At 44.6% G+C, this 25,502-nt stretch overlaps 4 non-coding genes across 4 annotated transcripts; 2 read left to right on the top strand and 2 right to left on the bottom strand.

Annotated features, from left to right (window-relative positions):
- The first annotated feature begins 21,043 nt into the window (after positions 1-21,043).
- trnas-gcu (transfer RNA serine (anticodon GCU)) lies at positions 21,044-21,125 on the top strand. The gene has a single exon. It is a non-coding gene; the product is annotated as a tRNA-Ser (tRNA).
- Positions 21,126-22,076: 951 nt separating this feature from the next.
- Positions 22,077-22,164, bottom strand: trnap-ugg (transfer RNA proline (anticodon UGG)). The gene is given in 2 exon segments: positions 22,077-22,112; positions 22,129-22,164. It is a non-coding gene; the product is annotated as a tRNA-Pro (tRNA).
- A 509-nt stretch (positions 22,165-22,673) lies between these two features.
- On the top strand, positions 22,674-22,755 carry trnas-gcu (transfer RNA serine (anticodon GCU)). Its single transcript has one exon. It is a non-coding gene; the product is annotated as a tRNA-Ser (tRNA).
- Positions 22,756-23,676: 921 nt separating this feature from the next.
- Positions 23,677-23,764, bottom strand: trnap-ugg (transfer RNA proline (anticodon UGG)). The gene is given in 2 exon segments: positions 23,677-23,712; positions 23,729-23,764. It is a non-coding gene; the product is annotated as a tRNA-Pro (tRNA).
- Positions 23,765-25,502: the final 1,738 nt, after the last annotated feature.

The following is a 25,502-nucleotide window of genomic DNA, read 5'->3' as shown; positions in this document are numbered from 1 at the left end:
TATACAGACCAGACAGCTCGTACCCTGACACAGACAGCTCTTACACAGACCCAGATATACATACAGAACCAGACAGCTCCTACCCTGACACAGCCAGATCTTACACAGACACAGATATAACATACAGACCCAGACAGCTCCTACCCTGACACAGACCGCTCTTACACAGACCCAGATATAACATACGGAACCAGACAGCTCCTACGCTGACACAGACAGCTTTTACACTGACCCAGATATAACATACAGACCCAGACAGCTCCTACCCTGACGCAGACCGCTCTTACACAGACCCAGATATAACATACGGAACCAGACAGCTCCTACGCTGACACAGGCAGCTTTTACACTGACCCAGCTATAACATACAGACCCAGACCGCTCCTAACCTGACACAGAGAGCTTTTACACACGTAAATACCTCTGTTTATAGAGTATGCTAAGTAAAGGGGGCAGTCCAGCTGTTGGGTCTGTAGCCACATCCCGATACATAGTAGGGGTGGAATACCCATTCGTCCGGTGGCCTTTAATGTGACTCAAATGCTAACATGGATGCACCACCAGAACCAGACTAACGTACCGTGTGAGGAGGCAGTTGGGAACAGTACTGCCATCAGGGGTGCGATCCGTCAGAACCCTTTTACTGGAATGAATTGTTCCGCCCTCAGGACGGCGGGTTATGAAATGACCGAGTTTGAGGGATGGTACTTTCCAACCTATAATAACAGTGTAAACCCCCCTTATCTGGTACTAACCAATACCAGCGGAATGGGAAACTCAAAGATGGGAATATGTATTATGCGTAACATAAAGAAAGGTGGTGTCCCGGTAGGAAACAGTAGCTGCTATAAGATCATTAACTGCAGTACCGGGCCCAATGGGACGAACCAAGCGAACAGGATTCTGATTCCCCCCCCCCGACCAGGGTACCAGGAATCCGTTATCGTAACGGGACCAGGCACATACAATTGGGAGCAGGATCCTGGTAACCCAAGCCCTGGGTTAGATAATTTAAAGGCATACAACGGCACATACTTTATATGTGGCCACAAAGCCTACCCGTGGCTGCCCCGGTCTTGGACCGGGTCTTGCTATTTGGGGTATGCGTGCTCACATATGTCTACCATCTGTCCTCCCTAAATGGACCACTATCAATACGGAGCCAAGCGTGACATTACAGAGACCGAGAGGTATTTCGCCATTTTATTCCCTGGTTATGGGGTAGGCAGAGTCATAAAGGAAATCCAGCTTGTGGCGTCATTATTAGAGTCAGTAACTAATGACACCGAGGAGGCATTCACATTTATAAGTGATGAGATGACAGCGATACGAACCGTTGCCTTACAGAACCGAATGGCAGTGGATTACTTGCTAGCAGAGAGGGGTGGTACATGTGCCCTGATAGGGCAGGAGTGTTGTACTTACATCCCAGATAGTTTAGAGAATATCACAAGCTTGGTAAACCATATGAGGGAGGAAGTGAAGAAACTCAATACTGATCCTGGAACAGGATGGTTGGAATGACTAGGACTAACAGGATGGGGTCCATGGATAATGCATACAATGGTAATTATCGTCACGATATGCGTTGCTATATGCTGCCTGTTAACCATTGTAAACGCTTGTTGCAAAATGGCAATGACTGAACTATCACTTATGGAAGAGGACAAGGCGGATGATCCTGAGCCGCCTGACGTCCCCGGGATGAGGCAGTGGTTGTAAGAACAACACTGTGAAGAAAGAAGATTGATGGTCAGCTGGAACAAGAAGATCGTGATCCAGGACCAAAAGGAGGGATTGTTAAGGAGAATTTCAGTATTAAGGACTTTGCAAAGACTGTCGGGATACTTGATATTAAAACTGGCTAACAAGGGGCCCCCGAGCTCGCACGTGGGCAGGGGTGAGGTAATTGTCAGCTGCAGTTTTATTGCTGAACATTTGTGGTCACCTTGCAACGATGAACAGTCTGGAACCATTGTTTACTTCTGCTTATCTCGTCTGCGGCCAGAGGTCCCAAAAGGTTTTAACCTATGGCCATCGCTTGCTTAAGAATAGATAACCGTTTGCTCAAGAATAGATAACCGTTTTAGATGTCACGGGGGATCGCTGTGATTATGTAATCAATCGTCTAAGTTGTTTTGACTCCTGTATAAAGGTAGGAGCCTTGTGTGTGTAAAACGAGAGACTTGGTGATCACACAAGGCGTGTGTAACGGTTTCTCCCAGAGCTCTGCAATAAAGCATTCTTTTACTTTGCCATCCAACTCGTAGTCGGAGTTTTATTGACTCTAAAAAGCTTCTGTTGGGTATCGCGTCGACCTCGAATATCACCTGGCCCGCTTAACCCCAAATTAGCTACAACAGTATTATGTAATGAGAAAGGATTAATTAGCAATCTTGTTGTGCGAGGCCCCTTGGGGCGGAGCGATCATAATATGATAGATTTCTTCAGTAAGATGGAGAGTGAAGCATTTGACTCAGAGACTAGGGTCCTGAATTTAAATAAATGAAACTACGATGGTATGAAGTGCGAGTTGGCTAGGATGGATTGGGGAATGTTACTTAAAGGGTCGACGGTGGATAGGCAATGGCAAACATTTAAACATCGCATGGATGAACTACAGAATTTGTTAATCCTGTTTGGCAAACAAATAAAACAAGAAAGGTGACTCAACCATGGCTAACTAGGGAAATTAGGGATAGCATAATATCCAAGCAGGGGACATATAAACTGGCCAGAAAAGGCAGCAAACCTGAGGATTGGGACCTCTTTAGGATTCAGCAAAGGAGGACAAAGGGATTAATTAAGAGGGGGGAAATAGAGTATGAGAGTAAGCTTCAGGGAACATTATAACTGACTTTAAAAGCTTCTATAGATATGTGAAGAGAATAAGATTGCTGAAGTCAAGCATAGGTCCCTTGCAGTCAGAATCAGCGGAATTTAAAATGGGGAGCAAAGAAATTGCAGACCATTTAAATACATACTTTGATTCTGTCTTCACAAAGGAGGCCACAGATAACCTCCCAGAGATGTCGGGGAACATAGGCTCTAATGAGAGGGAGGAACTGAATGAAATCAGTATTTCTAGGGAGATGGTGTTAGGAGAAATGACATGATTGAAGGCCGATAAATCCCCAAGGCCTGATAATCTACATCCGAGGGTACTTAAGGAAGTGGCCCTAGAAATAGTAGATGCATTGCTGATCATCTTGCAAAATTATTTATAGACGCTGGAACAATTTCCATGGATTGGAGTGTATCTAATATAAATCCACTATTTAAAAACGGTGGTAGAGAGAAAACGGGGAACTTTAGACCAATGAGCCTGACATCGGTAATGGGGAAAATGCTGGAGTCCATTATAAAAGATGTAATAGCAGAGCACGTGGAAAACAGTGAAAGGATCGGACAAACTCATCATGGATTTACAAAAGGTAAATCCACTGGAATATTTTGAGGATGTAACTGGTAGAATACATAAGGGAGAAACAGTGGGTGTGGTGTATTTGGCCCTTCAGAAGGCTTTCGATAAGGTCCCGCATAAGAGATTATTGTGTAAAGTTAAAGCACATGGGATTGGGGGTAAGGTACTGAATTGGATAGATAACAGGTTGACAGACAGGAAGCAAAGTGTTGGATTAAACGTGTCTTTTTCTGTGTGGCAGGCAGTGACAAGTGGGCTACCGCAGGGATCAGTCCTAGGACCCCAGCTAATTACAATATATATTAATGATCTAGACAAGGGAACTTGATGTAATATCTCCAAGTTTGCAGACGACACAAAGCTGGGTGGGCGGGTGTGCTGTGAGGAGGATGCAGAGCAACTCCAGGTTGATTTGGACAGGTTGGGTGATTGGTCAGTAGCATGGCAGATGCACATTAACGTGGATAAATGCGAGGTTATCCACTTTGGTGTCAAAAACAGGAAGGCAGATTATTATCTGAATGGCAATAGACTGGGAGAAGGGGAAGTGCAGCGAGACCTGGGTTTCAGTGTGCACCAGTCGCTGAAGGTATGCAAGCAGGTGCAGCAGGCGGTTAAGAAGGCAAATGGTATGTTGGCCTTCGTAGCGAGAGGGTTTGAGTAGAGGAACAAGAATTTGTTGCTGCAGTTGTACAGGGCCTTGGTGAGACCTCATCTTGTGTATTGTGTACAGTTTTGGTCGCCTTATCTGAGGAAGGATGTCATTGCCATGGAGGGAGTTCAGCGAAGATTCAACAGGCTGATACCTGGGAAGACAGGAATGACGTAAGAGGAGAGATTGGGTCGATTGGGCTTATACTCGCTGGAGTTTAGAAGAATTAGAGGGGATCTCATTGAAACTTATAAAATTCTGACAGGACTGGACAGACTAGATGCACGAAGGATGTTTCCGATGGTCGGGGAGCCCATAACCAGGGGTCACAGTCTAAAGATAAGGGGTAAGCCATTTAGGACAGAAATGCGGAGGAATTTCTTCACCCAGAGAGTGGTGAACCTGTGAAATTCTCTTCCACAGAAGGCAGTGGATGCCAATTAATTAAATATATTCAAGAAGGAGTTCGATATATTTCTTAAGTCTAAAGGCATCAAGTAATATGGTGAGAAAGCAGTGATAGGGTACTGAATTTGGATGATCAGCCATGATCGCATTGAATGGCGGAGCAGACTCGACGGGCCGAATGGCCTACTCCTATCTTCTATGTTTCGATGTAAAAATCTGTTCCATTTCCTGCTTTTTTCCAGTTCTCACAAAAGATCAGTGACCTGAAATTTTAACTCTGTTTCTCTGTTCACAGATGCTGCCTGACCTGTTGAGTATTTCCAGCATTTTCTGTTTTTATTCCTGCAACATTATCCAGTGATTTCCTCACTGAGGCAAGTAAAACGTTTCATTTCATTTGGTCCTCGCCAACTGTTGCTGGAAGGACGAGTGACCTGGATTCAATCTCCACGGATTTTACTGTCGCTGTGCTCGGTGTATGAGGAGGCTTCGCCGGGCCATATTGTATCTTGCTTCCTAAGGATGGAGAGTAATGCGCTGCATTCACTGCACTGGGGTCCCCCAGGGGTGGGTATTGTCACCATCGCTTGTCATCATTTTATATAACTGACCTGGACTTGGGGATTGGGATTAAATTCCAAAGTGTGCTGATGGTTTGGCAACGTCGTAAATATTGAGCAGGACAGTATTCAGCTTCGGGATCTTTGATTTTATTAATAGGGAAATAGAGTACACAAGCAAGGGATCTACGCTCAAACTTCATAAAACACCATTTAGGCACAAGCTGGTGTATTTAAAACAGAAATACACAGTTTCCTAGAAGTAAAGGGAATTAGGGGTTACGGGGAGCGGGCAGTGAATTGGACATGAGTCTAGGTTCAGATCGGTCATGGCATTGTGGGTAGTGGAGCGGGCCCAGGGGCCGTGTAGCCTGGTCCTGCTCCTACTTCTTGTGTTCTAATTCTGTGTTAGATTTCAGGAGGTGGTTCTATTCACAGGGATTAGTGGAGACCTCGGGAACAGGCTGCCAGCTAGGAGTCCTTCAAGAGTAAATTGGGCCTTATCCTGGCTGGAGTGGGGATCACCTTTTACAGAAGGTAAGTACTAAGAACATAAGAACATAAGAAATAGGAGCAGGGGTAGGCCAATCGGCCCCTCGAGCCTGCTCCGCCATTCAATAAGATCATGGCTGATCTGATCCTAACCGCCAATCCACTATCACAGAACCATCTCCTGAATCTAACAGAATTAGACACACGAAATAGGAGCAGGATCAGGCTACACGGCCCTGGGCCCGCTCCGCTACCCACAGGGCCATGACCGATCCGAACCTAGACTCATGTCCAAATTCCTGCCCGCTCCCCGTAACCCTTAATTCCCTTTACTTCTAGGAAACTGTCTATTTCTGTTTTAAATTTATGTAATGATGTAGCTTCTACAGCTTTTTGGAGCAGCATATTCCATGGACCTACCACCATCTGAGTGAAGAAGTTCCTCCTCATCTCATTTTTGAAAGAGCAGTCCCTTATTCTAAGACTATGCCCCCTAGTTCTAGTTGCACCCAGCATCGGGAACATCTTCCCCACATCCACCCGATCCAACCCCTTCACAATCTTATATGTTTCAATAAGATCGCCTCTCATTCTTCTGAACTCCAATGAGTAGAGTCCCAATCTACTCAACCTCTCCTCATATGTCCATCCCCTCATCTCCGGGATTAACCGAGTGAACCTTCTTTGTACTGGCTCGAGAGCAAGTATGTCCTTTCTTAAGTATGGACACCAAAACTGTACGCAGTATTCCAGGTGCGGTCTCACCAATACCTTGTACAACTGAAGCAATACCTCCCTATTTTTATATTCTATCCCCCTAGCAATGAAATCCAACATTCCATTGGCCTTCTTAATCACTTGCTGCACCTGCATACTAACCTTTTGAGTTTCGTGCACCAGGACCCCCAGATCCCTTTGTACTTCAGTACTTTCAAGTTTCTTGCCATTAAGATAATAACTTGCTCTCCGATTTTTCCTGCCAAAGTGCATAACCTGACACTTTCCAGTATTGTATTCCATCTGCCAAATCTCTGCCCACTTACTTAGCCTGTCGATGTCCCCTTGCAAGTTTTTTATGTCCTCCTCACTCACTACTTTCCCTCCCATCTTAGTATCATCTGCAAACTTTGATATGTTACACTCGGTCCCCTCGTCCAAATCGTTAATATAGATTGTAAAGAGTTGGGGACCCAGCACTGACCCCTGTGGAACACCACTAGTTACTGTTTGCCAGTCTGAGAATGAACCATTTATCCCAACTCTCTGCCTTCTGTTAGATAGCCAATCCTCTATCCATGCCAGAATATTACCCCCAATCCGGTGATATTTTATCTTAAGCAATAATCTTTTGTGTGGCCCCTTGTCAAATGCCTTTTGGAAGTCTAAATATACTACGTCCACTGGTTCCCCTTTATCCACCCTATACGTTACTTCCTCAAAGAACTCCAGCAAATTTGTCAAACTTGACTTCCCCTTCATAAAACCATGCTGAATTTGTCCTATTAAATTATGATTATCCAAATGTCCTGTTACTGTCTCCTTAATAATGGACTCCAAACTTTTACCTACCACAGATGTTAGGCTAACCGGTCTATAGTTTCCAGCCTTCTGTCTACTGCCCTTTTTAAATAAGGGTGTTACATTAGCAGTTTTCCAGTCTGCCGGGATCTTTGCTGAGTCTAGGGAGTTTTGGAGAATTATTACCAATGCATCCACAATCCCTACTGCCACTTCCCTCAAGACCCTAGGATGTAAGCCATCAGGTCCAGGTGATTTATCCACATTGATTCCCATTATTTTACGGAGTACCACTTCCTTAGTGATTTTGATCGTGTTAGCTCCTCCCCCCCTTGAGCCCCCTGTTTGTCCAGTGTTGGGATATTCTTAGTGTCTTTTACTGTAAAGACTGATGTAAAATATTCATTCAGTGTTTTTGCCATCTCCATATTTCCCACCATTAATTTCCTGGTCTCATCCTCTAAGGGACCAAAATTTACTTTAGCCACCCTTTTTCTTTTTATATAACTATAAAAACTCTTACTATCTGTTTTTATATTTTTTGCTAATTTACTTTCATAATCCATCTTCCCTTTCTTAATCAATCTTTTTGTTATTTTTTGCTGTCTTTTAAAGTTTTCCCAATCCTCTATCCTCCCACTAGATTTGGCTACCTTATATGCCCTTGTTTTTAGTCGAATAATATCCTTAATTTCTTTACTTAGCCACGGATGGCTGTCTTTTCTTTTGCACCCTTTTCTTCTCAGTGGAATATATATTTTTTGGAAGTTGTAAAATAACTCCTTAAATGTACACCACTGATCATGCATCGTCTTACCCTTTAATCTATTTTCCCAATCCACTCTACTCAATTCCGCTCTCATACCTTCATAGTCTCCTTTATTCAAGCTTAGCACGCTTGTTTGAGATCCAACCTTCTCACCCTCTAATTGAATATGGAATTCAACCATGTTATGGTCACTCATTCCAAGGGGATCCTTTACTAGGACATTTTTAATTAATCCCATCTCGTTACACAGGACCAGATCTGAGGTTGCTTGCCCCCTGGTCGGTTCAGTTACATACTGCTCAAGAAACCCATCCCTAATAAACTCAATGAACTCATCCTCAAGGCTGCCCTGCCCAATTTGATTTGTCCAATTAATATGATAGTTAAAATCCCCCATAATTATAGATGTTCCCTTATTACAAGCCTCAACTATTTCCTGATTGATACTCCGTCCAACAGAGTTGCCACTGTTCGGAGGCCTATAGATTACGCCCACTAGTGTTTTTTTCCCCTTATTATTCCTTACCTCCACCCAAACTGTTTCATTATACTGATCTTTTGACCCAATATCATTTCTCTGTATTACAGTGATTCCTTCCTTTATTAACATAGCCACCTCACCTCCCCTTCCTTCCTGCCTGTCCTTCCTGATCGTTAAATAACCTGGTATGTTTAATTCCCAGGCATTGTCACCCTGCAGCCATGTTTCTGTGATGGCCACAAGATCATACCCATATGTAGTTATTTGTGGCATTAAGTCATCTATTTTGTTACGAATGCTACGTGCATTCAGATAGAGAACTTTCAAAGATGTTTTGTGACACTTAGTTCCTGCTTTTGCCCTTTTTATTACTTTACCTTTTACTCCATACCTTCTGCCCCTTCCTGACACGCTCTGGTTTTTAATTTCCCCACTGCTACCTAAGTCTATGACCTTCTCTGTTGTCATTTTTATTATTTGCTCTCTAGGAACCTCCCCCCCGCCCCACTAGTTAGTTTAAAGCCCTCTCTACAGCCCTAGTTATATGATCCGCCAGGACTCTAGTCCCAGCACTGGCCGAGTGCAGCCCGTCCCAACGGAACAGCTCCCTCCTGCCCCAGTACTGGTGCCAGTGTCCCAGGAAGCAAAACCCATTTCTCCCACACCAGTCTTTGAGCCATGCATTTAACTCACTAATTTTATTTGTCCTAGCCAAATTCGCTCGTGGCTCAGTTAATAATCCAGAGATTATTACCCTTGTGGTTCTGGTTTTTAAATTGGCCCCTAGCTGCTCAAACTCCCGCAGCAGAACCTCCTTCCTTGCCCTATCAATATCGTTGGTACCAACATGGACCACGACAACTGGATCCTCCCCCTCCCACTCCAAATTTCTCTCCAGTCCAGAGGAGATGTCCTTAACCCTGGCACCGGGTATGCAACACAGCCTTCGGGACTCTTGCTCTCGGCTGCAAAGTACTCTATCTATCCCCCTAATGATACTATCCCCTACCACTACAACATTTATTTTAACTAACCCAACTTGAATGGCCATCTGCTCCACGGTACTGTGGCCAGGTTGCTCATCCTCCCTGCAGTCCCTGCTCCTGTCCCCACAGGGAGTAAGAGCCTCGAACCTGTTGGACAAGTGCAAGGGCTGCGGCTCCTCCAACACTACCTCCTGGATCCCCGTACCTGCCTCAATTCTAGTCACACCATCCTGACCCTGGCCACGGACTACATCTGAATTAATTAATCTAATTGGTGTGACTACCTCGTGATACACGGAGTCCAGGTAACTCTCCCACTCGATCTGTTCAGTACTTTATTTAAAGAGATACTCGGAGCTCTGCTTCACAGGGTGCCGACTGTTTAAGTCATTCTCAGTCCCACTGTTCCTATTAATAACACTTTTTGCTGTTAACTGCTGCTTGATACAAACTGACCGGGAAATAGGGAATTTCTCCTCGGTGCTGGGGATCCGACTTGGATTCGGCTGTACCCGATAAATCCACAATGTTATTGTCACTGCCGCTGCACTGGATTAAAGGAAGGGACCGGACCAGAAATGATTTTAAATTATTACTGACAAATCAGGGTAAAAAGTGAAAGGATACAACCTGCTTCTCTGCGGGGTTGACTCACAGCCAGCTCCAGTCTCTGTCTCTCACTTTGTCTCCCGCTTTATCCGTCTGATTGAGAGTCTGTCTTATTCCCCAGCCCTTCATTTGCTGAGTGCAGATCTTCCGACCCGCCTGACTGACTAACTACTGTGAATCAGGGTCAGCCTATTTATGGGCCTGAATGGCCACATTTGTGAGTTGCTGCCATCGCTCTGTGTCACGGGGCTGTCGCTGTCTCTCAGGATGTCAATACACCCACACCCTCGACACACCGCCTTTGATGGTCGGACGCAGGTTTGTTCAGTTTGTACTCGCAACTCCCTCGGCAGTTTAATGAGGACTTCTTCCCTGTGTGACTTGTGTAGTTTTGATCAGTGAAATGTTTGTGAAAGGGGTCGGAGGAGCAGGATTGAGATTTTCAGTGTGGGACACAAGTGATGGTGTTTAATGGAGAAGTAATACAATCTCTGTCGGTGCAGAGAGAGGCGACTCAGCGATTCACCTTTTCCCTGAACACGTCCTCTGACTTGTGGTTATTAAACCGGGCAGGGCTTTCCGTGGCGTAGTGGTTATCACGTTCACCACACACCAGAAATGTCCCTCGTTCAATCCCGGGCGTGAAACATTATCTGGGACTTGCTCTCGATGAATTTCCAGCAGCGAAGAATGAAGCCTTTGATTTCATCCCCACCACGAACTCTGTTCCTTAACACTAATTCCATCCCTCTCCCTAACATTTTTTGAGGCTGAACCACACTTTTCGCATCCTTTGTGTCATACTTGACCCTGAAATGAGCTGCCGACCACATATCCGCTGCATAACAGCGACTGCCTACTTCCACCTCCGTAACATTGCCCGTCTCCGCCCTTGCCTCAGCTCATCTACTGCATGAAACCCTCATCCATGACTTTGTTACCTCTAGACATGTCTATGTCAATGCACTCCTGGCTGGCCTCCCACATTCCACCCTATGACACTTGAGGACATCCAAAACTAGGCTGTCCGTGTTCTAATTCGCACCAAGTCCCGTTCGCCCATCAACCCTTTGCTCGCTGACCTACATTGGCTCCCGGTTAAACAGCGCATCGATTTCAAAAGTCTCATCCTCGTTTTCAAATCCCACCATGACATCGCCTCTTCCTATCTCTGTAATCACCTCCAGCCCCATAAATCCCCGCAATATCTGCGTTCCTCTAATTCTGCCCTCTTGAGTATCCCTGATCATAATCGCTCTGCCTTTAGTGGCCGTGCCTTCTGTTGCCTAGGCCCTAAGTGATGGAATTCCCTGTCTGAACCTGTTCACCTCGGTACTTCTCTTTCCCACTTGAAGACGATCCTTAAAACCTATCGCTTTGTGCATTCTTTGGGGCATGTGAAATAATTTACCCTTATGTGGATCGGTGTCAAATGTTTTGACTTAAAATACTCCTGTGCAGCGCCTTGGGACATTTAACTACGTCAAAGGCGCTGTGTAAATACAAGTTGTTGTTGTTATTGTTGATGAGAGCCACCGAGACCCGGATGTACTCTCCAGATAACGAAGCCCCTCGGTCCTGCTCCGAAATTTAGCTGATATTTTGTTGGAAGTTTGACGACAAGAATATGTGTGATACTGTCCATCAGGGCAATAGTAATTGAACATCCTTTATGGAAGGTCTCACTCCTGCAGTGTTGAAGTTCGGCGGTTATATTATTCTATATCTTTGTGTGCTCGGTCAGGATTTGGTCAGTGTGCCAATTTCTGTGCGATCAGTAAGGTTTTGGTCAATGGATCAGTTTCGTTGTGTTCGGTCAGGTTGTGGTCAGTGGGTCAGTTTCAGTGTGTTCAGTCAGTTTGTGGTCAGTGGACCTGTTTCTATAATTGTGGATATGATTGTCTGTACGTAATTCCCAACAACGTGTTCAGGTGCTTCCTTGTTTGTGTTCAATAATGTAGGAAGCATGTGAGATTACACATCTTCTCGTTTGTGCCAAAGGCTTAGTCACTGCCTTGAAATCGAATCTATTTCCTGCACATTATTCTTTGCCTGATAGTTGCTGGTTTAACAGTTAAAACTGGACCCAACATCCCTCCTCTCAATAAGTAATACTGTAAAGGCTCTTTTAAAACTCTCACCTGTTCTTGCAACACGATGGCCCTGAGTGCCCACAGGTAACAGCTATTTAGAAGAAAACACCAATTATACCTTCTGCTTCGGTCGAAATATCACACTGCAAAGGCATTGGCAGTTTTAGGGGAGGTTGGAACTCACAACCTCGGCATTTCTCAAGCCTGCACTGTCATATAAGTACCTCATACTGACCGATTGCGCCACTGGAGTCGCACAAGTGCTCATTTACTTGCACATCTCCAGTTGTTTAATAGTGCGGGGGGCAGGAGCCCTGGTTAATGTTGTTTATTGGAGGAGCATTGGCTGGGGTTATATGATAGCGTGCAGCAGAAGTTACTCTCATGCATTCGCGAGCTTGTGAACTTACCAAAGGCTGCACCAGATTTCTGGCGCCATAAGCACAGAATATTTTTACCCAACTTCTGAAATACAGTCGGTAAAATGAGAACCGATGAAAATTTATCACATGCAAAACACAAAAAGCTTTTTAAAGATTTGCCTGTGACTCGGAGTATTTCGGTCAGTCCGAAACAGAAAGTTATCGCTTCATTAATGGCGGTTACAACAAACTATTGCACGGTTTAATGAGCTTTGCGTATTTAATAGAATAAACAGTGTTCTAAAAGTTAATAGAACCAATGTCGCACGAATAAGAACATTTATAGATGACAGTTCTCTTCTGAGCTGTTTCTCTCCTTATTTAGAGAGCAACGGTTTCCGAAGTGAAGCGGTTATCACTTCCGTCTAAAGTACATCAGGTCCCCGGTTCAATCATTTCTTGCAGGTAGAGATCAATAAAATATATTAACAGCCGCGCGGTATTCTCCTTTTCTCGATACAGTTCTGTCCACACTCAAACCTTACAGAGACACCGAGAGTGTGAGAGATCATTGCAGGATCCTGCAGCGCTACCTCTGTTAATAGCAACAGTTTGGAGCCTCATTTCAGACGCGGCCACAATCCCATGATTTTGTTTGCTGTTCCCCAACTGCCGGAGTGACTGAGGCCGCGACAGCAGCGAAGTTCAGGCCGCCTGTCCGGCCCCGCTCTCACCCAGCGCCCGCTGCCAGCGAAAAGCAGCGATTGCAGCCTCAGAGAGCATAAACTGCCCATCGCTGCGAAACAAGATATCACTGAAGCAGAGGAGAGCAGAGATTTGCATCTGTAGCGTGTAGGTGAGGATGGTCGAGGTTGATATCGATCGACTCATTGGCCCAGAAATTCGGGTCAGGGGCTTCCCGCGGGTGTAAGCCCCCGACCTGCTCTTACCTTGCACGCCGGCCGTGAAGCTGTGGGCCCCCGTGGAATTCCGATCCGGGGCCTGCTCCAGCTTCCGGCGCGCAGTGCTTGTGTATCCCATGGGCGCAGTTAGTTCGAAGCATCCCCTGGGATCACGTGGGCCATGGGGAGCAAATGGGAGCAGGGAATGCTCCATTCATAAGATTGACAGGAAGACCTGTCAAAAGTTATAAATACTATGGCCCCAAAACAGCACTAAATCGTCAAATAAATTTGAAAAATCTTCACATTTTTTAAATAAACTATAATTTACATGAAATAACTATTTTATACACTAATTTAAATTTTTGAAAAAAATAATTTCATTTTCTAACGGGGCTAAAAATAAACTTACCTTGCTTTAAAGTATTTAAAAAATAATAAACCTGTGGAAAATATGTTTCAATTTTAATTAGTTCACCACTTCCCTTGTAAAAAGCAGGCCTTGTGACTGCTTTTTAAATGTCTAACTTCTGCAGGCTTCCCCTCCCGGGAAAACCTGCAAAAAAAGTAACTTCGCTGCGCACGCGCAGCCGCTCCTGCGCACGCGTTCGACCACTGAACCTCTTCGTTCAGGGGAACGGAAGTGCCGGTTTCCCGGGCATGCAGGAAACCGGCACTTCCATTGGGCTTACAGGTGAGTGCCCCGTGCATACTCACCCGTGGAGACCCGAATTTCTGGGCCACTGTTGTTGGAACCGATGAAATTGAATCTCTTTCTCCGGCAGTTGTTGCAGGTTTACGTATGCAAAGTGTCCTCGAGGTGCAATCGACAAATTTGAAGATGCCGTGTAGGGCAACAAGTTGAAGCATCAGCACAGTAAATGCCGAGAACAAATTAAACAGTAGCTCAAGCTGATGAGCCTTGCACTGACGGAAATCCTGGACGGAGATTTAGAGGAAGCGACAGTATGAAGGGCTGTACTGCGATTCTAACACTTCTCCAAACACATTCCGGCAAGTCATCGACAGTCAAAAGAGGGCTTGGAACGGGAATGGAACTGCGGCCACATGTGACAGAGCATTGGGAATGTAAAACTGCTGTCTCCAATCGTCTGTTTACCTGAATCAGACAAAATGTAATGGACAATACATGACAAATCCATTTGAATTTATGTTTGATAACCAGTTGATTGGATCTGTATTCTAGACAGAGTGACACTTAAGTCTACGGGTATGAATCTCGCTTTGGGGATTGTAGATGGAAATTTGCGCAAGGTCCCGCGTGAGCCCCTTTTTAACGTCGCCTTCTAAAATTTGACTTGTGCCCAAAACTTGTTCTAATCCGCCTAAGAAATAATCGGTCAGGACACAAATCATTCTCCAACAATCTCCAGCGTCTTTGGTGGAAGTACAATGCAAGCTGCCATGGAAATATCATGGCTTTAAAGACAATCAATTAAAGTATTTTTTAGCAAACAATCACCTGTGATGGTTGTAGGTATATTGGTGTGTGATGATATTAGATACCAATGTATTTGTGAGTTTATATTGTGTTAGATGTAAATGGTTTTGCACCTCTGTTCGTTATAAATATATTTAGATGTATCTGTATTATTTATTAATGTATTGGGTGGGGGAATCTGTGTCAGTTATGAATTTATTTTTGAGCGCTGCAAATGTCCCGTCCGGCCCCATTCTACCTTCTCATTGCCCCAAGTGGGACACGGCAGAACATCTGTTAGATTCGGATTAAACTTTTCATTTTATTGATACTTAGAAAATTTGAGGTTTTGAAAGTAATAACTCTGCATCCATCAGCCTCTCGGATACCTCTGGAGCGTCCTTTATTCTGTCTGATAGGCCCTGAGCATCCCTAAACCGCTCTAGAAACTCCTAAGCATCCCTTACACTGTCTGTTACTTCCGGAGTGTCCCTTACCCTGCCTGATACTTCCGGAGCGTCCCTTAACCTATCTGATATATCCGGAACGTCCATTAAACTCTCTGGTACTACTGGAGCGTACCTTACCCTGTCTGGTACATCCGGAGTGTTGCTTAGATATCTGATACATCCGGAGCCTCCCTTACCCTGTCTGGTACAACAGGAGAGTCCGTTACCCTCTCTGGTAAATCCGGAGTGTCCCTTAAACTGTCTGGTACATCCGGAGCGTCGCTTAGATATCTGATACACCCGGAGCGTCCCTTAGCCTGTCTGGTACAACTGCAGCGTACCTTACCCTGTCTGGTGATTCCGGAGCGTCCCTTAAACTGTCTGTTATATTCAGAGTCCCCCTTACCCTGTCTGTTACATCCGGAGCGTCCCTTACTCTCCTTCATAACTCCTGAGTTTCCATTATCCTTTTTGATAACTAGTTTGAAAACATTGCATATTTCACCCTTCATCCGCAGCTATGTAATGCTTCCCGTCGCTCATGCTCCTCAACTGTTTAGGGAAAAGCGCCGACTACCAGGTAAACAACCCGAGTTCTTCAGATAGCCTCCCCAGTGCACTTCATTTCCTTAGGAATTTTCTTGTATAATCGGGCAGCGTTGAATCCAAAGGCAGGCCCTGCTTTCGCAGAGCTTGACTGTCGAGCGGTCCCGCGGGTCTAAATGTATCGACTGGCTTCAAGGCACCAACTCAGGTTGGGGCGAATGGAACATGTGCCCCCTGGAACAGCGGTGGCAGCAGAGCACACTTGGCAGTGTAAGTTGGTGAAAGTGAATGTTAGATGCAGGTAATACCGCAGGAAACTTTCAATGAAATTGAAGGAGGAAAGTAAAGGAGAGGCTATTGATTGAGGAAGGAAGAAAAATCTGTGCCGTGTCTAGCAATCGAGCTGAAGTTGCTGCGGCCACAACGCAGAGTACTAACCAACTAAACGATCATTGCGCCACACATCAACCACTGCAACTCTGACCACAACAATGTAATGCACGGCACTGCTGAAAAAAGATGGATTGTTGGTGAAGGCCAAAATCAGCACCACCAGAAATTAGGACAGCGGTGAAATTCGACCCAGGCCCCGCAGCGACTGGAGCCTTCATCCAGATGGGAACTAGTGCAGACGCAGTGGCATTTAAAAGGATTTTAGCTTTTTCACACGAGCGTCTTAAATAAAACAAAGGCCCCGTTGGGAGTCGAACCCAGGGTTTCCTGTTTATTAGACAGACGCTTTGACCAGCTAAGCCACGTGACCGAATCCCGAGACCATGTCTCGCCTCCACTCACTGATGTTAATCAGCTACCGGTCACTGTCTTCTGGAGTCTCAGGCCGTTTTTGTATTTCACCAGCTCTCTTGTCTATTTGCCATGTCTCCCGATGCTGTCTGTATCTCCCGCTTTGTTTATCTCAGTGTCAATCTGTGAATTGATTCTGAATGAATACCTGTATTTCCGTCTTACATGAAATAAATGAGGGCATCAGTCAATTCCTCCTCTTACACTGGGGAACTAATGAGCCAACATTTATAACATGATATTGCTTATTGTGATGCAGCAAATAGAATATTCCAACGTGAAAGATTCAGGTTCAATTCTGTGCAAAAAGAAACTTTGACCCCAACGTGTTTGCAAAATGCCGCCTTTTAGTTTGACGTCACAAACGCCACCATTGCACCTCAAGGTGATTCATAACTAATAAACAGAGAAGTCAAGCAGTGAAACGGTATTTGTAAACAGGGTTGTGAGACTGTGGAAAGCACTGGCTCAGAGCAGCAGTTTTAAAACAAGGTTTAAAAACCGGCAGCGTGTGGGCGGAAGGGGAGAGAGAGGCAAGAGAGCCACAAGTGTGATCACCTTGGAAACCATTGGCCCCGAATCTGCTTTAAATCCCCCCTCTGGATTTAAACACATTTAATGTCATATTCACAAATTGATGCATTTGAACAATATATGAGATTTAACGCTGTCTCTGATGTAAAATAACTGCTTTATGCATGTGAAATTATCATTGCCGAGATTAAACACTCATTGCAGGGTTAGCGGCTCTTTGTTCTGGGGTGAGATTCTTGTTTTGGGAATTTACAAAAATTTTAAATGCAAAAGATCCCGGGTTCCAATCCCGGGCAGCGCCCTAACATTTTAATAGAACCAGTTCCCCCGGCCTGGAAACATTCCACAAGTCTTCAAATAATACCGGCCAGAAAATCAGCCTGTGTTCAGTACATCACAAGAAAACGGCAATATTATTCTTTAAAGCAGGAATTCAGTCCCAGAAGTGCCGAAACTGTGAGGTAAATATGTAAATCCGTTTATTTACAGAAGCCTAATCCGCATTTTCCACATTGTCAATCTGGGAGCTCGGCAGGACGTGCGGTAAAGGGGACTTTATTCAAGATTGGTTCTGCCGTTTGCAAACAGAAATACTGAAATAAAAGGGATTTTTGGATGACTCCTTTTGGATAATAATGTTAGATCGAGGTTGGTGAGTGGTTATATTCGCAGGACTGTTAATCTGTTTGGAAGATACGTGGCCTGAAAATATTACTTTCCCCAAATAAAAATCTTTTCTCTCCCTGTTTGTTAAAATTCCCCCACTTTCTCAAACTAATATATCACCCAGCTCTAATGGAACAAAGATCGAATCGAGAGCTAATTCCTCCTTCCTCCCTTCCTTCCCTCTGTCCTTCATTCCCTTCCTCCTTGTTCGCGGTTTCCTGCCTCATTGGAAAATGAGCCTGACTTTGATGTTAACTCTGTGATCTATATCTTATCATGGTGTGGAGATGCTGGAGTTGGACTGGGGTGGACAAACGTAAGAAGTCACACAACACCAGGTTATAGTCCAACAGCTTTATTTGAAGTCACAAGCTTTCAGAGCGCTGCTCCTTCGTCAGGTGAAGTGGAGAGACGCATAAAGACACAGCTTATATAGTCAGAGACTAATGTCAGATGTTTATAGGTAATCTTTCTAACTGCCATTTATCACAAGGTGATCACCAGCAGCAGCAACCAAACCACCCCCGGTACCACGGTTGAAACCACAGGGAGGTCCATCGTCAACCTATCGGACCTCACCCTTCAACCAGACGAAATTGAAGCTCTCAGCCGAGGGCTCAATTTCTGCCCCATCACCAAAATGGACTCTCACTTCCTCCTTCTGAGATTGGAACCGAATGCGGGAACAGGGGCAAATGATTAGGGAGCAGAAACATAAATTTCTCCTTTAGGAGGCAATGCAATTTCAAAAATATTTATCAACGTTAATGACGAGATTTTCTCTTTTAGTTTCTTTGGTTGAGAGGTAAATTATGGGCGAGAAATCCTCGTTCTTTTCGGCATACTCTCATGGGATCTGAGACCCCGGTTTAACATCCTACCAGAAAGACGGCACTACCTCAGTACTACACTGGAGTGTCAGCCTGGATTATGTGCTCAATTCTCTGGAGAGGGGCTTGAGTTTGCTACCGTTGAGCGAGGGCTGACACCTACACTCAGTTCATTTGGCTGGAGTGAAATGTCGGAGATAAAGGGAATAATTATAATGGAGTAAACCTTCAACTTGGCGTCCAGGAAAAACCGGGCATCGTAATCGGCCGCTCGGTAAAGAAACAGCCCGACTTATGTTGCCATCGATTTCATAAGCATTGAAAATCAGGCCTGTCTATAATGGGCGGGGTCGTGGTCAGTTGCGAATCATTCTGGGTCTGTTCGAACCGGGAGTACTCACAGTCCCGGATCATTCTGTGTCTGTTAAAAACGGCAGAGCTCCCAGTCCCGGATCATTCCGGTTTTTTTTAAAGAAGAGCGATTTCAGCTTTGATGACCGAGTTGTTGAGTTTAACAAAACGTGCGAATCCAGCTCACAGAGGACCTGTTTATTCAGTTGAAATATTTTTATCTTTTACTCAACCCACTTCTTTTTTCGAACAGTTTCCTTGAACCTGCTCACAATTCGCCCCGTAAAAAGAGTTCCACCGGCATCAGCGGACGCACAGATTAATGGATAAGACGTTTGACTTCCGTTCCAAATGCTTCAGTTATCAGAAGATTGAAGATTCGAGTCCAACCACGGTCGTTTAGTTATCTGGGTGACACTTTTTATATTCTGAATCTGGCGTTAAACCGACCATTTTTGACAGTCCCTCACCTGAAGTTGAATTTCTTTCAGGGTAGTTCTACTTAGATGCAAAATGCAAGAAATGGAATGTCTGAGAGCAGTGTATCGGTGAGAAAAGGTGGCCGAGAGGTTAAGGCGATGGACTGCTAATCCATTGTGCTTTACAAGCGTGGGTTAGAATCCAATCCTCGTCGCTGTTATATTACACGTTTGATGCTGATGCACTTTCTAAGCATTTTACTGAATCTTACTTGAAATACAATTTCCTGAAAATTGCACTTGTGTTGCTAGTCTGTGCCTCTGCATTGCTCATATCTTGTTAAAATTAAAATATTCCAAAAAATTTCTCAACCCACCTTGAATGAAAGTGGAGATGAGATCGCGAATCGGAGACTGAGAACCCTCTCTTCCTTCTTCCGTCCTCTGCGATTGGCACCGAATGAAAGACTAGCGGCAACACAGGCAAATGATTAGGGAGCAGAAGCATAAATTTCTCCTTTGCGGGCAATTTAATTTCAAAAATATTTATCAAACTTAATGACGATTTTTCTGTTTTTGGGACTTTGGTTGAGAGATAAATAATGCGCGAGAAATCCTCGTTCTTTTCAGCATTCTCTCATGGGATCTGAAGCCCCAGTTTAACATCTTACTAGAAAGACGGCACTCTCGACAGTGCAGCACTACCTCAGCACTGCCCTGGAGTGGCAGCCTGGATTATGTGCTCAAGTCTCTGGAGTGAGGCTTGAGTTTGCCACCGCTGAGCCACGGCTGACACCTAAACTCAGTTCATTTGGCTGGAGTAAAATGACGGAGATAAAGGGAAAAATGATAATGGAGTAAACTTTCAACTTGGCGTCCAAGATTAAACCGGGCATCGTTTTAGAAACAGCCCGATTTATGTTGCCATAGATTTCATAAGCTTTGAAAATCAGGCCTGTCTATAATGGGCGGGGTCGTGGTCAGTTGCGAATCATTCTGGGTCTGTTTAAACCGCGAGTGCTCACAGTCCCGGATCATTCTGTGTCTGTTTGGAATGGCAGAGCTCACAATCTCGGATCATGCCGTTTATTTAGAATCAGAGCGATTTCAGCTTTGATGACCGAGTTGTTGAGTTTAACAAAATGCGCCAGGGCTCGTCCGGGATTTGAACCCGAGACCTCTCGCATTTTAATCGTGAAATGCCCAAAGCGAGAATCATACCCCTAGACCAACGAGCCGCCGATGTCATTTCCCATTTGCATTGAGTTTCACTGCGCTGGTGCGAATCCAGCTCACAGAGGACCTGTTAATACAGTTGAAATATTTTTATCTTTTCCTCAATCCACTTCTTTTTTCGAACAGTTTCCTTGAACCTGCTCACAATTCGCCCCATAAAAAGAGATTCAGCGGCATCAGCGGCCGCATAGACTAATGGATTAGGCATCTGACATCTGTTGCAAATTCTTCAGTTATCAGAAGATTGAAGGTTCAAGTCCTACAAAGGTCTTTTAATTATCTGGGCGACACTTTTTATATTCTGAATCTGGCGTGAAACCGGCCATTTTTGACAGTCCCTCATCTGAAGTAACGGAAGGCCTGTTGCTTACATTAAGCTGATTGTACATTTTCAACATTGTAGATCTGTGTGCACGGGCAGGATAAGCGGTGAAGTTGAATTTCTTTCAGGGTAGTTCTAATTAGATGTAAAAAGCAAGAAATGGAATATCTGAAAGCAGTATATTGGTGAGACGAGGTGGCCGAGAGGTTAAGGCGATGGACTGCTAATCCATTGTGCTCTGCACGCGTGGGTTCGAATCCCATCCTCGTCGTTACTGTATTACACGTTTGATGCTGATGCACTTTCCAAGCGTTTCACTGAATCTTACTTGAAATACAATTTCGTGAAAATTGCACTGGTGTTGCTGGTCTGTGCCCCTGCATTGCTGATATCTTGTTAAAATTAAAATATTCCAAGAAATTTCTCAACCCACCTGTGGAGATGAGATCGTGAATCGGAGATTGAGAACCCTCCCTTCCTTTGAGATTGGCACCGAATGAAAAGACTAGCGGCAACAGAGGCAAATGATTAGGGAACAGGAACATAAGTTTCTCCTTTGGAATTTTAAAAATATTTATCAAACTTAAAGACGAGATTTTCTGTTTTTGGGTCTTTGGTTGAGAGATAAATAATGCGCGAGAAATCCTCGTTCTTTTCAGCATTCGCTCATGGGATCTGAAGCCCCAGTTTAACATCTTACTAGAAGGACGGCACTGCCGACAGTGCAGCACTACCTCAGTACTGCCCTGGAGTGTCAGCCTGGATTATGCACTCAAGTCTCTGGAGTGAGGCTTGAGTATGCTGCCGCTGAGCCACGGCTGACACCTAAACTCAGTTCATTTGGCTGGAGTAAAATGAAGGAGATAATGGGAAAAATGATAATGGAGTAAATTTTCAACTTGGTGTCCAAGATTAAACCGGGCATCGTTTTAGAAACAGCCCGATTTATGTTGCCATATATTTCATAAGCTTTGAAAATCAGGCCTGTCTATAATGGGCGGGGTCGCGGTCAGTTGCGAATCATTCTGGGTCTGTTTAAACCGCGAGTGCTCACAGCCCCGGATCATTCTGGGTCTGTTTGAACCAGGAGTGCTCACAGTCCCGGATCATTCTGTGTCTGTTTGAAATGGCAGAGCTCACAATCTCGGATCATGCCGTTTTTTTAGAAGCAGAGCGATTTCAGCTTTGATGACCGAGTTGTTGAGTTTAACAAAATGTGCCAGGGCTCGTCCGGGATTTGAACCCGGGACCTCTCGCATTTTAATCGTGAAATGCCCAAAGCGAGAATCATACCCCTAGACCAACGAGCCGCCGATGTCATTTCCCATTTGCATTGAGTTTCACTGCGCTGGTGCGAATCCAGCTCACAGAGGACCTGTTAATACAGTTGAAATATTTTTATCTTTTCCTCAATCCACTTCTTTTTTCGAGCAGTTTCCTTGAACCTGCTCACAATTCGCCCCATTAAAAGAGATTCAGCGGCATCAGCGGCCGCATAGACTAATGGATTAGGCATCTGACTTCTGTTGCAAATTCTTCAGTTATCAGAAGATTGAAGGTTCAAGTCCTACAAAGGTCTTTTAATTATCTGGGCGACACTTTTTATATTCTGAATCTGGCGTGAAACCGGCCATTTTTGACAGTCCCTCATCTGAAGTAACGGAAGGCCTGTTGCTTACATTAAGCTGATTGTACATTTTCAACATTGTAGATCTGTGTGCACGGGCAGGATAAGCGGTGAAGTTGAATTTCTTTCAGGGTAGTTCTAATTAGATGTAAAAAGCAAGAAATGGAATATCTGAAAGCAGTGTATTGGTGAGACGAGGTGGCCGAGAGGTTAAGGCGATGGACTGCTAATCCATTGTGCTCTGCACGCGTGGGTTCGAATCCCATCGTCGTCGTTACTGTATTACACGTTTGATGCTGATGCACTTTCCAAGCATTTCACTGAATCTTACTTGAAATACAATTTCGTGAAAATTGCACTGGTGTTGCTGGTCTGTGCCCCTGCATTGCTCATATCTTGTTAAAATTAAAATATTCCAAGAAATTTCTCAACCCACCTTGAATGAAAGTGGAGATGAGATCGTGAATCGGAGATTGAGAACCCCTTCTTCCTTCCTTTGAGATTGGCACCGAATGAAAAGACTAGCGGCAACAGAGGCAAATGATTAGGGAACAGGAACATAAATTTCTCCTTTGGAATTTCAAAAATATTTATCAAACTTAAAGACGAGATTTTCTGTTTTTGGGTCTTTGGTTGAGAGATAAATAATGCGCGAGAAATCCTCGTTCTTTTCAGCATTCGCTCATGGGATCTGAAGCCCCAGTTTAACATCTTACTAGAAGGACGGCACTGCCGACAGTGCAGCACTACCTCAGTACTGCCCTGGAGTGTCAGCCTGGATTATGCACTCAAGTCTCTGGAGTGAGGCTTGAGTATGCTGCCGCTGAGCCTCGGCTGACACCTAAACTCAGTTCATTTGGCTGGAGTAAAATGACGGAGATAATGGGAAAAATGATAATGGAGTAAATTTTCAACTTGGTGTCCAAGATTAAACCGGGCATCGTTTTAGAAACAGCCCGATTTATGTTGCCATAGATTTCATAAGCTTTGAAAATCAGGCCTGTCGAAAATGGGCGGGGTCGCGGTCAGTTGCGAATCATTCTGGGTCTGTTTAAACCGCGAGTGCTCACAGCCCCGGATCATTCTGTGTCTGTTTGAAATGGCAGAGCTCACAATCTCGGATCATGCCGTTTTTTTAGAAGCAGAGCGATTTCAGCTTTGATGACCGAGTTGTTGAGTTTAACAAAATGTGCCAGGGCTCGTCCGGGATTTGAACCCGGGACCTCTCGCATTTTAATCGTGAAATGCCCAAAGCGAGAATCATACCCCTAGACCAACGAGCCGCCGATGTCATTTTCCATTTGCATTGAGTTTCACTGCGCTGGTGCGAATCCAGCTCACAGAGGACCTGTTAATACAGTTGAAATATTTTTATCTTTTCCTCAATCCACTTCTTTTTTCGAGCAGTTTCCTTGAACCTGCTCACAATTCGCCCCATAAAAAGAGATTCAGCGGCATCAGCGGCCGCATAGACTAATGGATTAGGCATCTGACTTCTGTTGCAAATTCTTCAGTTATCAGAAGATTAAAGGTTCAAGTCCTACAAAGGTCTTTTAATTATCTGGGCGACACTTTTTATATTCTGAATCTGGCGTGAAACCGGCCATTTTTGACAGTCCCTCATCTGAAGTAACGGAAGGCCTGTTGCTTACATTAAGCTGATTGTACATTTTCAACATTGTAGATCTGTGTGCACGGGCAGGATAAGCGGTGAAGTTGAATTTCTTTCAGGGTAGTTCTAATTAGATGTAAAAAGCAAGAAATGGAATATCTGAAAGCAGTATATTGGTGAGACGAAGTGGCCGAGAGGTTAAGGCGATGGACTGCTAATCCGTTGTGCTCTGCACGCGTGGGTTCGAATCCCATCCTCGTCGTTACTGTATTACACGTTTGATGCTGATGCACTTTCCAAGCATTTCACTGAATCTTACTTGAAATACAATTTCGTGAAAATTGCACTGGTGTTGCTGGTCTGTGCCCCTGCATTGCTCATATCTTGTTAAAATTAAAATATTCCAAGAAATTTCTCAACCCACCTTGAATGAAAGTGGAGATGAGATCGTGAATCGGAGATTGAGAACCCTCCCTTCCTTTGAGATTGGCACCGAATGAAAAGACTAGCGGCAACAGAGGCAAATGATTAGGGAACAGGAACATAAGTTTCTCCTTTGGAATTTCAAAAATATTTATCAAACTTAAAGATGAGATTTTCTGTTTTTGGGTCTTTGGTTGAGAGATAAATAATGCGCGAGAAATCCTCGTTCTTTTCAGCATTCTCTCATGGGATCTGAAGCCCCAGTTTAACATCTTACTAGAAGGACGGCACTGCCGACAGTGCAGCACTACCTCAGTACTGCCCTGGAGTGTCAGCCTGGATTATGCACTCAAGTCTCTGGAGTGAGGCTTGAGTATGCTGCCGCTGAGCCACGGCTGACACCTAAACTCAGTTCATTTGGCTGGAGTAAAATGACGGAGATAATGGGAAAAATGATAATGGAGTAAATTTTCAACTTGGTGTCCAAGATTAAACCGGGCATCGTTTTAGAAACAGCCCGATTTATGTTGCCATAGATTTCATAAGCTTTGAAAATCAGGCCTGTCGAAAATGGGCGGGGTCGCGGTCAGTTGCGAATCATTCTGGGTCTGCTTGAACCGCGAGTGCTCACAGCCCCGGATCATTCTGTGTCTGTTTGAAATGGCAGAGCTCACAATCTCGGATCATGCCGTTTTTTTAGAAGCAGAGCGATTTCAGCTTTGATGACCGAGTTGTTGAGTTTAACAAAATGCGCCAGGGCTCGTCCGGGATTTGAACCCGGGACCTCTCGCATTTTAATCGTGAAATGCCCAAAGCGAGAATCATGACCCTAGACCAACGAGCCGCCGATGTCATTTCCCATTTGCATTGAGTTTCACTGCGCTGGTGCGAATCCAGCTCACAGAGGACCTGTTAATACAGTTGAAATATTTTTATCTTTTCCTCAATCCACTTCTTTTTTCGAACAGTTTCCTTGAACCTGCTCA

This window comes from Somniosus microcephalus, unplaced genomic scaffold (genome assembly GCF_052327205.1).
Source record: "Somniosus microcephalus isolate GS21.2 unplaced genomic scaffold, FLI_Smic_1.0 unresolved_chr1, whole genome shotgun sequence".
In the NCBI taxonomy this organism is placed as follows: Eukaryota; Metazoa; Chordata; class Chondrichthyes; order Squaliformes; family Somniosidae; genus Somniosus; species Somniosus microcephalus.
Note: the sequence above shows the minus strand (reverse complement) of the source record. Positions and strands in the feature narration are given on the sequence as shown.